The 15,662-nt window shown below is 39.4% G+C and overlaps 1 pseudogene; it reads right to left on the minus strand.

Moving 5' to 3' along the window:
• Positions 1–875: 875 nt before the first annotated feature.
• LOC148212903 (GDSL esterase/lipase At5g03980-like) lies at positions 876–5,029 on the minus strand (annotated as a pseudogene).
• Positions 5,030–15,662: the final 10,633 nt, after the last annotated feature.

Genomic DNA, 15,662 nt, shown 5'->3' on the forward strand with positions numbered 1-15,662 from the left:
TAATTATAATTAAAGGTGGAGTTTTGTATATTATGTGTTTTAACTCTCTTTTTAAAATTCAATTAAAAAACTTTTTGAAATTGAAAATTTTCAAATTATTATTTAAAATATAATATTCTAATCCTACGTGTGTGTTAATGATTTAAGACAATTATTACTTAATCACTCAACAATAAATTCATTTTAAATAAAGATTAACTATTTAATCCAGCAATATTGATGTTAGAATTTTGTTTTTTCTTGTCGGGATATACATTGTTAAAAAGGTCAAGATTAATATTGTCAAAAAAAAAAAAGAATTGCATGACCTCAACACCCATGAATTCAACGATCATCAAACGTATTTTGTAATAAATTGTTTTGATTGTTTTGAAAACTTTTATACAATTTATTTGGCGGTCCTCGCTTATAAACTCATGATCTTCCATCTAGTTTTAATGATTTTAAAATCAAAAAATAATTTCGATTTAATTATATATAGAATGACAATTTTGTGAAAAGTAAAAGGGCAGAAAATCACCTAAAAATTTGATAAGCAAAATTTGCTATATTTGACTTTTATAATTTTGTAACCTATGTTGTTGTCATTATTTTTTTTATTTTTTTATTTTTTTATTTTTTTCCAAGGAAGTCTCTCATTTTTTACTTTGACGTGCACTGTGTATGTTGTTAAGACACTCCTAAAATGTTTCTAATGATAAATGTTATCACAAACTCAGTTGGGATAGTTAACAAACGTCATTTGAAATCGAGAAGAGAGATGAAGAAAGAATATGAATACTATGATCAATCGAATAAACACAATACTTGTCTATCTCGCTAAACAACTTAAAAGAAGAAAAATATATTAGAAAGCAAAACAAAACAAAACAAATTTAAACTATGCAATGGAGCTTCGGAAAGATGTTGTGAATGAGCCAATTTGCCATGAACTTGTAAGCCTTTTGTGTCAAATGAATTCCATCCCAACTGATTCTTTCATCTGGATTTGGACAAACTGGTACTCCACGAAGTCTACATATTTGCATTAAGCTGAAATCATAATCACCTCCAATCCCACAACAAGACTTTTGCAAGGATGTTTCATCGAACCCTATTAGAGATGGTTCCAATTTATTAGATATATAATATTTTCTACATAAATTAACATATAGTGTAAAACGCACGATAAAGAAACGTACCTAGTAATGAAGCATGTCGTAGAACCCACAAGAGTGCATTATAATAATCACCATATATAATCTTTACATTTCGGTTTTCTTTTCTCAACGATCTAATGGCATTTTTAAGATGCTTATTGTGATAGTTTGCTAAATCATTCAAATCTTTCAAAGAGTGAACCTCATCATAAGCGGTTGAATCCTTTGTTTGAAATCCAGTGAGATAGATTGGTAGGCAACCTATTGGAAAGTTTCCTGGAACAATAACTCGAGTAGCTCCATGACTTATGACTCTCTGCAAAACACACAATTATGAAAAAGAAGAACAATAAATTTAGGTAGGAAGAAAAAGACAATATACTTCACAACAAAATAAAATAAAATACGATAAAAAAGAAGAATAACAACATACGGTGACAGCTTCCTTTATAGTTTGAACAACTTGGGCACCATATCTTCAACTTCTTTAATAGTTTTGCCTTGGAATAGAGCATAATTGTAATCATTCCCTCCAATCTCACCAACCAAAAACAAGGCATTCTTTAACTTCTCGGTGCAATCTTTAAGATGGACGTGAAAGCAAGAGATTAATATAAGAAAAAAATTCGAACATAGAATACGTATACTCTGTTTACATTAAATTAGATCAAGTATATACAAACCTCTTTGGTGTGAACAAATAGTATTAAAATGAGTAGACATCCAATCAACTTGTTTAGTTAGAGATGTGTTGGTGACGGGAGATGAGATCTTGTTTAGAGCAAGAACTTCAGAAGGTAAAGCAGTAGAGCCAGCCACTGCAAAATTTACTCCATGAGTCATCGATGCCTCTTTGTTCAAATACAGGTTTATCAAAGGGAGTCTAGCAGCCAAAGTTGAAATAATCGAAACGATAAAGTTTATTGATTATTGTCATTTAAGATATAGGTAAAGTGAGATGATCGATCATCTAAGGCGTTATATTTTGAGAAGGTTGTATAGATAAAATCGAAATAAAATATTATGAAAAGAAAACAAAATAGAATGGAAGAAAATAATTTAACATTAAAGAAAAATGTTGATTAATTTATTACAAGAAGCAAACGTTGGAAATTGACGATGAATAGAAAAACGGCAAAACAACGAGAGAGAAAATTTGAAATTTGAATTTGGATTTTGAAAAGCATTGTAAAATTGTGGATGATTGCAGTGGACTAACTATAAGCATATTATTATATTAACATGAAACATGAAAAGTCGAAAGCACGTATCGAATTGATCGATCATTAGCAAGCTATTAGAAGAGCGGCCAGTTGCGTTCTTGAAGAATGTTTCTCCATAGGGAAGGTGAGAAAATGGAGTCATCGGATTTTCGCGTATTAAGTTTTCCGTATCAGATATGGAGTCACCGAGCTGATAGATTGCGTCGAACATACAAAGCTTGAATGGACGAGCATCGGAAGGAAAGGAAAAAAGAAGAATGAAGGAAGAGCAGAGGAGAGTGAGAACGACGATTGATTTACTCTAACCCGCCATTTATTTGTTGATTGAGAGCAGTGATTTTTTTTTTATGCAATGGTACTGCCTATTTATACGAAATTGAGATACAAATTTCATAATCCACTCAGGAATAGGAATTTAAATTTTGAATTCCTTTCGATTTACTGTTTGGTTTTAGAATTTGAATTCCTTCTAATTTATTACTTCTCCCTTATCTAATCATATCTTTTAGTGTTTAGTCATAATTTGTGATAAAAATAAAAATCGTAAGTCTCACATAATTCATCATTTACACATTCAAAACTTATTAATTAGAGTGGTCTTTTAATAATTATACCGTCGAATAAATCCTCGACACTAATATTATATCATAAATAAAAAATATTTTCTTAATTAATAAATTCAAGTTTCTTTTTAGTACAATTTAAATTGATTCGAGTATACTAATTAATCCAATTAATTGTAAAAAAGTCAACCTTAAGCTCTATTTAAAAATAAAAATGCAAAATTTGTTACATGTTTAAAATACGTATTAAAATTATGAATTTCTTGATCTTTAAGATAATTTAGGGGTTTCATAACCCATGTTTTAATTGAACTTATCCGTATCCATTGATTAATAGATATATAATTGGTTCAAAAATACATTTGGACACCAATATAGACTTAGTGTATAATAATTTAGTTTCATTAGTTTAAAATTTGTAACAGTTCACTTGCACAAGAGTTGAAACTCCACAAAAGCGCACTACTCAGTCCCCCTATGAGCTGAGTGCTCCAGCTGGTGAGGCTAGTTTGTATGAGTGAGAGATAGCGACGCCTCTTCAATGGAAAAGGGTTTGGGAGAGAACCAACGAGAAAGATGAGGTGTCGGTCCGAAATGCTCGAGTTCCATCTAGATTCGCTTAGGCCCCAATACAACATCCCACTTCTTTAGGCCTTCATATGCTCGAGGAGAGCGAGACCAAGCATAATCCACCCGTAGGGTGCGTGACTCTGTATATGAAGATGTTTGAATTTGGATTTAGGTTTCCTCTTCACCCTTTTGGTAACGTGTTTATGAACCAAATAAACAATGCCCAAGCTCAGCTTACTCCAAATAGGTGGGGCATTTTGTTCGGTCTTGGGGTATTATGGCAGTTAGAATTTGAGGAGGAGGATGGCCCTATACCTTTAAATACCGACCCACCGCTCGTCTGTTTCAATGTGAAAAAGGCACCAAGGACAGGGGACTGATTCTACCTGTGTGCTCGGAAGATCTTAGGCACAGTGGTTAAAGGTCATTCATCTGTAAAGAAGTGGAAGGATAAGTGGTTCTACGATTATGGGGATTATCTCGATCTAGACGAGTTAGAAGAGCCATTTTATTAGGTTCCCTGTAGATCATCGGGTTAATCTGGCTTTAGTTTTAAGTTCGTCCCTTTAAACGCGTATTTAACCATTTCTATCTTTCGCAGTATCCCCAAGGTATACAAGAGCTCACCGAGCAGAGCACCAAAGCTTAGCTTAACTTTAAGAAGCACGGGAATGCACGTGAACACACTAGTGGCAGACTGTAACGTCCCCAAAATCTTTACAAGGTATGGGGTATTGTTGCCATAACTAATCACTTTTTTTTTCTTTTCATTAATGGAACATGAGACGGAGGAAAAACCTGTGGGGTTTCAGTCACAACAAAAGGACACCTGGAAACTCAGATTGACCTTAATGGCTAGCAACCCAACTAAGAAAAGGACCGGATCCTAGACAACCCGCAATTTGCCTCAGTGGCTAGAACCAATTAAAGAAAGTTACAATTATTTGCTTCCACAATTCAACAACTCAACCTGGTTTTAAACAATAATAATGAATCTGGGCAGCTAACAGCTCGGTAAAGAACAAGTATGAAATAAAAAGAAAAGAACAAAAACATAAAACAAAAGAAAGAAACGTCCCGTGAGTCAACAAACTCTGACAACGTTGGCACTAAGTTTCTAACGCGAAGGGCAAGGAAATCCCAGTCCAACTATCGTAAGCAAAACATAACTAGTGGTCCCTCCTCGGTCAAACGTTCTCCACGTCATCACCACGGCCGAGGGTCCTGTTCACACCTGAAACCAACAACATAGGGGGGGGGTGAGTATATAATATACTTCGTAAGTAGCCCTTACCAAACAGACACCAAACAGCATACTCACAATCACATCGGTATCATACACAACAATCTAAGTAATAAGCATCAAGAACTAGTAACAGTAAAGTGACCTCTCGACACTCCAACCAACTTCGGAACTATCGTGGCTTTGATTTGCACAATCCGCTAGCTCCTAACCCTTTAAACATAAAACTCATACCAAACCCTGAGTTAGTACTCGAAGGCTAGCCCTTCGAGGCGCATCGGTCCTTGACATTTATCCCCAAGGTACCGATAACCCTCCATAGAAGCTTGACGTTCGACCTTGCTATTTATTCCCAAGGTCTTGGGTTACACACCGGTCCATGACATTTATTCCCAAGGTACCGACATCTTATCAACGTATTGGTTATTGGCCTCCACCCCGTATAAAATCAAGACTAGTCTCAATTAGACTCATTGTGCTGACCCCCGACCCTTTGTACCCGGAGCCTCGACACTCATCTCAACCAAAAATGGTGTATCGACCCCCGATCTTTTGTACCCAGAGCCTCGACACCCATAGAGACGTAGCAGACCCCGACTCTTTACTCATGGGGCTTAACCCTCATTCAACATCCTACCCGAACCATACAACACCGACGAACCCACCTCTCGCTTCCAACAAGGGTTCCAACTCACAATGACCCATCCTGCTTGTCACAGCAACTTACACGTTAAGGTAGACCCAATATTCCTATGACTAGGCCTTAGTAACCACAGCCAGACTTCTCAAAATGTTAGGGATCCTACTCACACGTCTAGCACATCACACCAACGTTTTACCATACGACAGATGCAACAAGCCCATCAACAACAACAAACAAGTATAATGCACGCCTTAATTACATGGTTTATTCTAAACGAAAACAAGCAAACTGTACAAATCACTCAACTAGGGATGACCTCATGAAACTGTCCAACATACTCAGAAACACCGACACAACAGTCATACTCAGAAACATAGACTTCCACGGATGCTTCACAACATTTTAGCCAGCACAACTACAAGTTCAGCAACAACGGGCAATATTCAGTCATAACCAAATCTAATGTCGACAATTATAATAGAATCTATTCTTCCATAATTATCTCAACGAACAAAAGACTGCCAGAATCAATAGTAACAGACATTCAAATCTAGATTAACGTGAACAATAACACAAAGACTTATACAAGGAATTTAACATACATTCACTCACACACGCCCCCCCCCCCCGGTACTACTTACACACTGCTAGGCTTCCAAAGCACGTGTCGATTCAACACCTAAACACCAAGGAAAAAGAAAAAGCAATTAAAATAGAAGTTTCAGCCATCGAACTAGTTCTAAGGTGGTATAAATGCTTCGTTACCGCCAGAAACGATTTCGTTCAGGTGCGGATAGCTCCAATCCTAGTCGACAGGGCGTGGGTTGCGTAGATTGGGCTGTTATCAGGTGTGGGTAGTCGCCAAACACTATAAAACCCCGCTGTTTGAAATTCCCCGCTGTCACCACCGCATCTACTACCCTCGCTGTCACGGATGGCAACACTCAATCGTCACCGCCGCACGTTGCTAGCATGAACAGAGTCGCCGCCCGCCGCTGCCACTAACGGACGCTGCCGCTGCACACCCTGCTGTCCGAACACACCGCCGCGCCAACGCCGCACGTCGCCCGCTGTTCTCGAACACACCGCCGCACGTTGCTAACACGAACGGAGTCGCCGCCCGCCGCTGCCACGAACGGACACCGGCCGCTGCACACCCCGCTGTCGGAACACACCGCCGCGCCAACGTCGCTCGTCGCCCGCTGTTCTCAAATACACCGCCGCGCCCGTTGCCGTGAAATGGAGTCGTCGCCGCGCCTGTCGCGGTGGACTGGGTCGTCGTGTCGTCGTCGGTTGTGGTCGTCGGAGGAACGCTTGCTGGCGAAGGTCGTGAGGTAGCCTTAGTGGAGGGAAAGGCTAAACGTGAAGATGGGGGAAAAAGGTTAGGGTTTTTTTTTCTTCTCTTTATAACTCTTTGTTTTAACTTCCAAATAGCTAGGGTTTTGGGCATTTGACAAATCCACACAAGGTCCCTTCTTTGGATAAGTTTTGGGCTTCTAATACAGCCCATTTAACTAAAAATTAAATGAAAGAAAACAAGACCCATGGACTCCAAAAGATTACGAATGCAGACCTCACCTCCCTATACTTAATTAGTTCTACTAATAGAATTAAGCAATCGGCCTAACGACCCAGGCAAGTGCCACGACAACACACTTACAGTCAACAACCATTAAATACATACATAAAACCAATAACTCACAACAATTATTACAGTAGTTCAAAAGAACTGACACAGAGCAATTAGATAAATTTAAAATTATCTTTGAGAAGAAACCCCCGGGACTCGAGGGTAACCTGACCTGAGTAACGTAGGGCCGGACCTGAGTAACGCGGGGCGTTACACAGACAACCTTCTTTCTGCTGTGGGCTTCGTTGAGTTCCCTTATCACGTTCCAAGTCCTCGATCGCAACCTCCGAGTCCTCGACTAACAGACCTTGGTATGGTCGTTCTGGTCGATCTTCTTTTCTTTGCTGTCTTCTTTTAACTAAGTTTCGTTTTCTTGCAGCGATGGTGTCAGTTTATGTTAACGATGTGAGGAGAAAGCGCCCTGCCTCTAATTCAAAATTGAATGCAGGCCAAGCATCATCGTTACTTCTGGTGCTGATAAGTGAGCGGGAGCTCTCAAGATTGAGCCAGGAAGCGGAGGGTGTTGGGTTTTATGCCCTAAACTCGTGGTTTGTAAACATAAAACAACAAATATTTATTCAATCAAGTTGTTGTTGGTGTTTCTTTTAGAATTGCATTAACCCAAATCCAATAAACTAACATCCAAAGTTATGTCATGTAACTAGAATAGTATATAATAGATATACAGTATATATTTACTATACAACGAATATATTTGATATACAACATATATATTGTTGAGTGTGTTGCCCTAAACTTGTTGTTTGTATTTTGTAAAAACAAATGTATATTCGATAAACTATTATTCAATAAATTTGTTGTTGAATTCATAGCATTGCATTGTCCAAAATCCAATAAACTAAACATCTGAGGTTATTGTAGTGTAATCGGGACAGTATTTGTACTCGGTATATATTTGATATACTGGGTATATATTTGATATACCCCTGATATACGAGGTATAGATTTGATATACCCTGATATACAAGTGGATAATGTCTCGTGAATAACTTAAAGGGTCTATAGTACATGGATAAGGCTAGGTACCTTATCCTGGCAACACTATGGATACGGCCCACTCTGTAAAGGTTACAGACGACTCGATCCAGGTCGTTCGTGTGGAGACATGCGAGTGGGGGTATCCTATACAATGAGTTTGTATAAGATCGGACCACGAAATAGCCAATATTTAGATGTAACACCGTTAACTAATAGATTGTTGTTTCTTAGGATGACCAGACAACTCATTCTCAATCCTGAGTGAGTTATGGACTCCTGCTCGTGAGGCCTTGTCCTTTGATCTGTATGGGTCAAAGTGGCCCGAGATGCCGACTCAATATTCCTACCATTTTGGAGACGAGGCCGAGTGGGGAGCTGGGAACATAACTTCACAAGATGGAATTCACTCCTCCCCGACTTTAGGGGAGTAGATGAGTGTTCCCTTAAATGTTGACTCCGAGACTTTAAGAAGGGGCCCCACCCTCTCATTGGCCCGAGAGGGACCTCCGGTTATTGGTCAGACCATAACCGGGTTGTTCATGAGAGGAGCAGTGGTATTTAAGGAGTAAGATGTAACTCATGGGTAAAACGGTAGTTAGACCCAACTTGAGTTACGAGCACTCGTGAAGGATTGACTCGTCATTAATGGTCGTATATCCATGGACACGAACACATTCTGCAATGAGAAGAGTGCAACTGCGAGTCTTTAGTGGAGTGACCCGTAGTTAACGAATGTTGTTAACTCGGTCAATGAGTTTGACCGATTAATCTCGTATCGTTGGAGTTTCGGATCTGTAGGTCCATTAGGTCCTCCTTCTAGCTCATAACGGGTAAAACGAAGATTAAGTTTTTGGAAGAATTTGAATTGTTCAAATTTCTTAAGAGATTATATGTATATTCATATATTATAATATATAGTTTATTCTAAATTAAAACTATATATTATGAGAGAAATTATTTGAATGAGATTCAAATAAAATTAATATGAATAAGATTTATATTAAGACTATAGGTTAAAAATAATGTGCATAAGATGTACATTCGAACTATAGGTTATACGAGAGAAATGCAATAGAATATGATTCTATTTATGTGATAAATAATTAAGGGTTAAGTATTTATTTGATATGTATACATATTAATTAATTATTAATTAGATTAATAATTAATTAACATTTATTAATTAATATGATTAATTAATTATATATATATATTAATTATTATATATATATATTAATTATTAATATTAATATTAACACTCCCCTGCTTAATTGCAGGGGAGTGGGGGCAGTTATAACGTGGGGAGTTATCGCCACGTCATATAAGTTTTTTTTGCAAAAGTGTTCTGCAACAGAAAAAAGGCCCCAACGAAGAACTCCCTCGAATTCTCTCAATCAAGCTCTCTCCCTCAACTCTCCCTCACATTCCAAACGAAACGCTCCCACAAGCGTGTTCTCGAAACCCGAGAGGATAGCAAGGAAGACGCGGTGGTGCTGTTCGGGTGGAAACCGTTGAAGAAAATTTCTTCAAAGGTAATGGTTTTCCTCTGTATTTTCATGTGGAATTTTATGATTTTGTTTCCTAAATATCACGAACAACGGTCCGCTTCCGCTCCGGGATTCATATCCCTTCAATTGGTATCAGAGCCAGGTTGTTGTTCTGATTTTTGGGAGCAAAATCGGTGTTTATGGTGGGTGTTTTCATATTTTAGAAATATGGGTTTGCGGGTTGGAAAATTTCCGGTTTTTGGCATTCAGATAGTGTTTTTCTTCTTGATTTGATCATGTAAGGGCCCGATGTTTTGGGCATATTGTTTCTGCATTGAGTCTGTAAGTCCGGGTCCTTCGAAAGTTGTTCGTGGCATCGGATTTGGCAAAAAATTGCAGAAAACAGCGAAGAAGACGAAGCAGACTGCGTAGACAGCGCCATGGCGCTACGAAGCAGCGTCATGGCACTGCAGGGACAGCACACAGCGCCACGGCGCTGCACTGTAGCGTCGCGGCGCTGCATTTTGCTGCAGCAGCGCCGTGGCGTTGCCCTTAGGCGCCGAGGCACTGTCCCGATGTGTTTTTCGACGCGTTTCTGTGGTTCCAGTTCGCGGTTCGAGGGCGGTTGCAGTCATTTTCTCTTTTTTGTATTATTTTACTTTCCTAGGGTGCCAAAAACCGTTCCAACTTTGCTATTTAATTATTTTATGCATTATGAATGTGTATTTTAATTAAAATCATATTGCATATTGTATGCCATATACTTTTAAAATCCCACCATAGGTTACATGCATAATATGTGTGTTTGATATATAGTATGTATGTAATGTCATGCATCATATAGTTATAAATGTTATAATATATGAATGCATGTTTTATTTTCATAATTAATATAAGTGTTGTATTAATTAGATGAAAATAAAGTTGCATTGAGCATGACATTACTTTGGTTAATATAATTGTTATATTAATGTATGCTTACAATGCATGATTGTAGTTTTAATTTCTTAAATTTTATAAGAGTTATAAAATGTGGTAGAAAGAAATTAAAATCTATAATAAAGAATTGCATGCAAACATAGGGTCTAAGTTGATTAATTTTAAAGGGGTTTAAAATTAATTAGACCTTAGGTTATATCTTCTAATATGATTAGGGGCTAGTCTTTTATTTTATTTTAACTAGGTTTAAAATGAAATGATAAAAGACTAAATATAAAATATTGCCTATAAGGGAACCATGTCTAAGGAAGGTTCTGTCTAGGTTGAGGTATTTAAGCTGACCGTAAGAGAACAACTCTACCTGGGAACCGACCTGGGGGTTGAATTAGTCAATATGTAATATACAGCGTATATATTTGATATACAAAGTATATATAACATATTTTTCTCTCTCTATCACATTCTCCTTTATATTCACACTGTGAGTTCCATGCTCGGCCTCGTGTCGTCCTGGGCGCGGCCTCCCTACGGAAGGTGTTTGCATGGTTCAATATCGAGGTGAATGGAGATAGTATTCATAGTAACTGGGAGAAGGACGTGTGCCAACACATCCTGCGGTCTCCGCCATTGGTTTGCACCGTGAGGCTTCATACATGACCTTCGTGTCGTCCTGGAGCGACCATCCCTACGGAGGGTTCATTGTATGGAAACAAAACCAAGGCAAACTCCAGAAATGGATAAGGGTTTCTTAGGTTTTGCTCCAATATTTTCCTTCCCTACGGCGGGATTATTGGGGTGGATCTCTGAGGTCCGAAAATGACGGGTCACACTTACGGGGAGTTGTTAAGTTAGTTAGCAATTTCCTGACCAAATAAACGATGACTAAAGTTTATAGGAATAAGAGTTATTCTGGTATAAAATTTAGTTGTGAAAGTCTCAATTCGATGAAGGAGTATCTGTCTGCCCTACGGTAGCTGTTGCTCTAAATCACTGAAGCGTCGTTGCTAAACAATTTTGTTAGGGTGCTTAATTACTTTTGCTAAAATTTGATTGGGTTTAAAGGTTAATGCATGAAACTGATATAGGTTGTTTTTACTTTCAGCATGTCTGCTTCCATTATTGCACTCCTAGCCGCTCAAAAACTTAACGGCGAGAATTACAAACAATGGAAATCGAATGTGAACACTATTCTCGTGATAGATGATTTTAGGTTCGTTTTGCAAGAGGATTGTTGTAAAGCTCCTACGCCTAACGCCACTGTGGCGGTCCTCAACTGTAACGCCCCACGACGTTATATACCATCCTAGGTAATGCTAAATAATACACTTGTCTAACCTTAACTCTAAACACGAGATAACCAACTCCCTGTGAAAAATTTAAATAAAATAAAGCTTCGACTCCCATAATTCCACCAAAAATATCAATTTTATAAACTGTCAAAACTTCGCCATCCGTGGGCAATTTCAAAATAAGACAACTCATGTCCGCCTCAGTGGCTCAAATTCTTAAATAAGTAAAACAATCGTACACCTAAACTTCAACGACAACAGTGACGCGTTTAACAATAACATCCATAAAAAAAAACAATAGTTCTAAAGAAAACAAAATTGCTCATCGGGTCCACACCTAGCAGTAAAAAAATCCCAACGCTACTCGTACCCAACGACCCTTCCCTCTATCCTCACTAACTGGACTAGTGATCCCTCCTCGGTCAAGCCCCCTCCGCGTCATCACCATGGTCGGCCCTATTCACACCTGAAAACAAATAAGGATAAAAGGGGGGGTGAGTACATAAGGTACTCCGTAAGTAGCCCTTCCTAACTAACACAAAAATCATGCTCACAGCCACGACATATAAAATAAAACGATGGCAAGACAATTAAATAGACAGCGAAAGATAAAAAAAAAACAATAACTTGACATTTACATACAAGAACCATGCGTCGGAACTACCAAGACTACAACCATATGATTCACTAGCCTTTGTCCCACAGTACTAAACCTCCCTCTACGACCCCCTGCGATACTCCCCATTTAACTTCTCGAGGCATGACGGCTCTTGACATTTATTCCCAAGATACCGCCCCCCTCCTTTTACAGTACTTGATGTTCGACCCTGTCATTTATTCCCAAGGCCTAGCACTACTCCTTCACAAACACCACTCTACTTTTGTCCTTCAAGCCTAACTCCTCGAGTCGCATTGGCCCTTGACATTTATCCCGAAGGCCTCAATACTCCTCTACAGAAACTTGATGTTCGACCTTGCCATTTATCCCCAAGGCCTGAACTGTGCACTGGTCCTTGCCGTTTATTCCCAAGGTACCGATGACTCCCCACCGTATTGGTCCTTGACATTTATCCCCAAGACCTCAATACTCGTTTACCGAAATTTGACGTTCGGCCTTGTCATTTGTTCCCAAGGCAACTACTCCAGGCTTTGAACCTCCAAGGGATTTATATGCATTTTCAGTTCAGACCACCCTTAGTTTAACGGACTACCAACCCGTCCCTTCACCCTTCACCCTTCACCACCCACACTAGTACTCCCAAGACCACCTACAAGTACATTTCCCACACTTCAATTCACTGCACAGTTCACAAGCATGCCTTTCTTTGTAATAAATAAGTCACCACCCAACAGTTCAAAACTAAAACGATATAAACTAATTATCAGTTTAACAACGCGAGCATTTCATTTACAACATGTTTGCTAAAACGTCATGAGCCAGTTACTTTTAACCGCAACAATTCAGAATCTACTAGCCACATCCAACAATAAGAATAGAAAACATGTTTCCTCATAAGTGTTCAATAATAGAAAGACGACAACAAAATCATTAGAAGTTCACAAATCAAAACTAACAATCCCGACATGTACAATCAAATTATTTTAACTAAAAATCAGCATCAAGACCATTCCGTTAACGCTAAATAACGCACGCACTCGCCCCCTGGTGCTACTTACCCAACTACGTCTTTAAGTTTGCGTCGGTCTCACACCTAAGCATAAAAAAAGAAAAATACAGCAATTTAAATGTACCATTCAGCCTTCGAAAACAACTTTAAGAGGGTTCAAAGGGGCTCGTTACCGGAAAACAACTTCGTATAGGTGTGGGTAACTTAGATCTAGCTTGCCAAGATGTGGGTAGCATAAATCGGGCTTCAAACGGATGTAGATAATCGCCGAACACCACCAATATGCTGTTGTCCACGTTTTTGCAGCAGCGAAAAACGTCCAATACGACCACCAACGACTTCGTTTCAATGTCCGTTGCTACAAAACAACCTCGCTTAGGTGTGGGTATTCCAAATCGATTTCGTTTGGGTGTGGGTACTCCAAATCTAACTTCGAACAAAGGTGGGTCAAAGAAAAGTTACCGGGTTTCACGGATCTAAGTTATTCGAGGTCGTTAGGCTCGTTGGATCGGAGAAAGGACGCCGCGAACACAGCTTCGCGTGTATCGATGCCGCCTGCAGCTGCCCGAACGTCACGCGCCGCCGCTGTTCGACGCCACACCTGCTGCCGCCCGCCGCCGCCGCTGATGTGTCCGCCGGAGATGGCTGCCGTCGGTGCTGCTGTGTCGGAGAGGGAGAGTCCGAGTGGAGGGGGTGGCCGACGGCTTCAACAAGAGAGGGAAAGGAGAAGAGGAATGAGAACAAGTGGCTAGGATTCTTTTTTTGTTTCAAACTTTTAACTCCTTTGGGCTTGGGTTCTTTTCCTTTTGTTTAAGGCCCACTTACCCAACCCTTCCTTGTTAAAACCAGCCAATAATAGAGTTTCGTAATTGGCCCAATGATCCAAAACAAGTGTCACATAATGGAAATCCGTACTAAACCATAATTTAAAAAAAATAACTACACACGACTAACTCATCACCATCTCTGTAGCAATTCACAATGATCGAGAAGCCACACTTAAATTATATAAAGGTAACTGATGAATCAACTAAAATAAAAATGAATTAAAAAAAATCTATTTTGTAAAAAAAAATTTCCGGAACTCGAGGCAAACTAACCTGAGTAACGCGGGGCGTTACATCAACGCCTATGACAGATGGATCAAGGCCAATGACAAGGCCAAGGTCTACATCCTGGTGAGCATATCTGATGTGCTTGCCAAGAAGCATGAGGACACGGTCACCGCTAAGGAGATCATGGACTTGCTGCAAAGCATGTTTGGACAACCGTCCTCACAGGCTCGACATGAAGCCCTTAAGTTCGTTTACAACTCCAGCATGAAGGAGGGTTCCTCAGTGCAAGAACACGTTCTCAACCTGATGGTCCACTTCAACATGGTTGAGTCGAACAGGGCTGTCATAGACGAGCATAGTTAGGTCAGCTTCATTCTGGAATCTCTTCCGAAGAGTTTCCTGCCATTCCGCAGCAATGTTGTTATGAATAAGCTGGAGTACACTCTTACCACGCTCTTAAACGAGCTGCAGACTTACCACTCTCTTATGAACAGTAAGGGACAAGAAGGGGAGGCAAATGTTGCCACCTCAAAAAGGTTCAACCGAGGTTCGTCCTCTGGAACCAAGTCTGCGCCCTCTTCTTCTGAAAGTAAGACTTTTAAGAAGAAGAAGGCTGCTGGTAAGGGGTCTAAACCGGACTCCGCTCCTGCCGCTGCCAAGAAAGGCAAGGTCAAGCTTGCAGAGAAAGGAAATTTTTCCATTGCAATATGGACGGGCATTGGAAGTGCAACTGCCCAAAGTACTTGGCCGAAAAGAAGAAAGCCAACGAAGGTAAATATGATTTACTTGTTTTGGAAACATGTTTAGTAGAGAACGATGACTCTGCCTGGATATTGGATTCAGGAGCCACTAATCACGTTTGTTCTTCATTTCAGGGAATTAGTTCCTGGAGGCAGCTTGACGCTGGAGAGATGACTCTCAAGGTCGGAACGGGAGAGGTCGTCTCAGTTGTGGCGGTGGGGGAGCTCAAGTTGTTTACAAACAAGAACATGTATATATTATTAGATAATGTGTACGTGGTTCCTAAAATTAAAAGAAACTTAGTTTCAGTTTCTTGTTTGTTAGAACATATGTATTCCATTTCATTTCAATTGAATGAAGCGTTCATTTCGAGAAATGGTGTTAATATTTGTTCTGCTTTGTTTGAAAACAACTTGTATGTGCTAAGACCAACCATAACTGAAGCAGTTTTAAATACTGAGTTGTTTAAAAATGCTAGAACTCAAAATAAAAGGCAAGAGGTTTCTCAAAAAG

This window comes from Momordica charantia (genome assembly GCF_013281855.1).
Source record: "Momordica charantia cultivar OHB3-1 chromosome 2 unlocalized genomic scaffold, Mcharantia_2.0 BLBB01000002.1, whole genome shotgun sequence".
NCBI classification, from domain to species: Eukaryota; Viridiplantae; Streptophyta; class Magnoliopsida; order Cucurbitales; family Cucurbitaceae; genus Momordica; species Momordica charantia.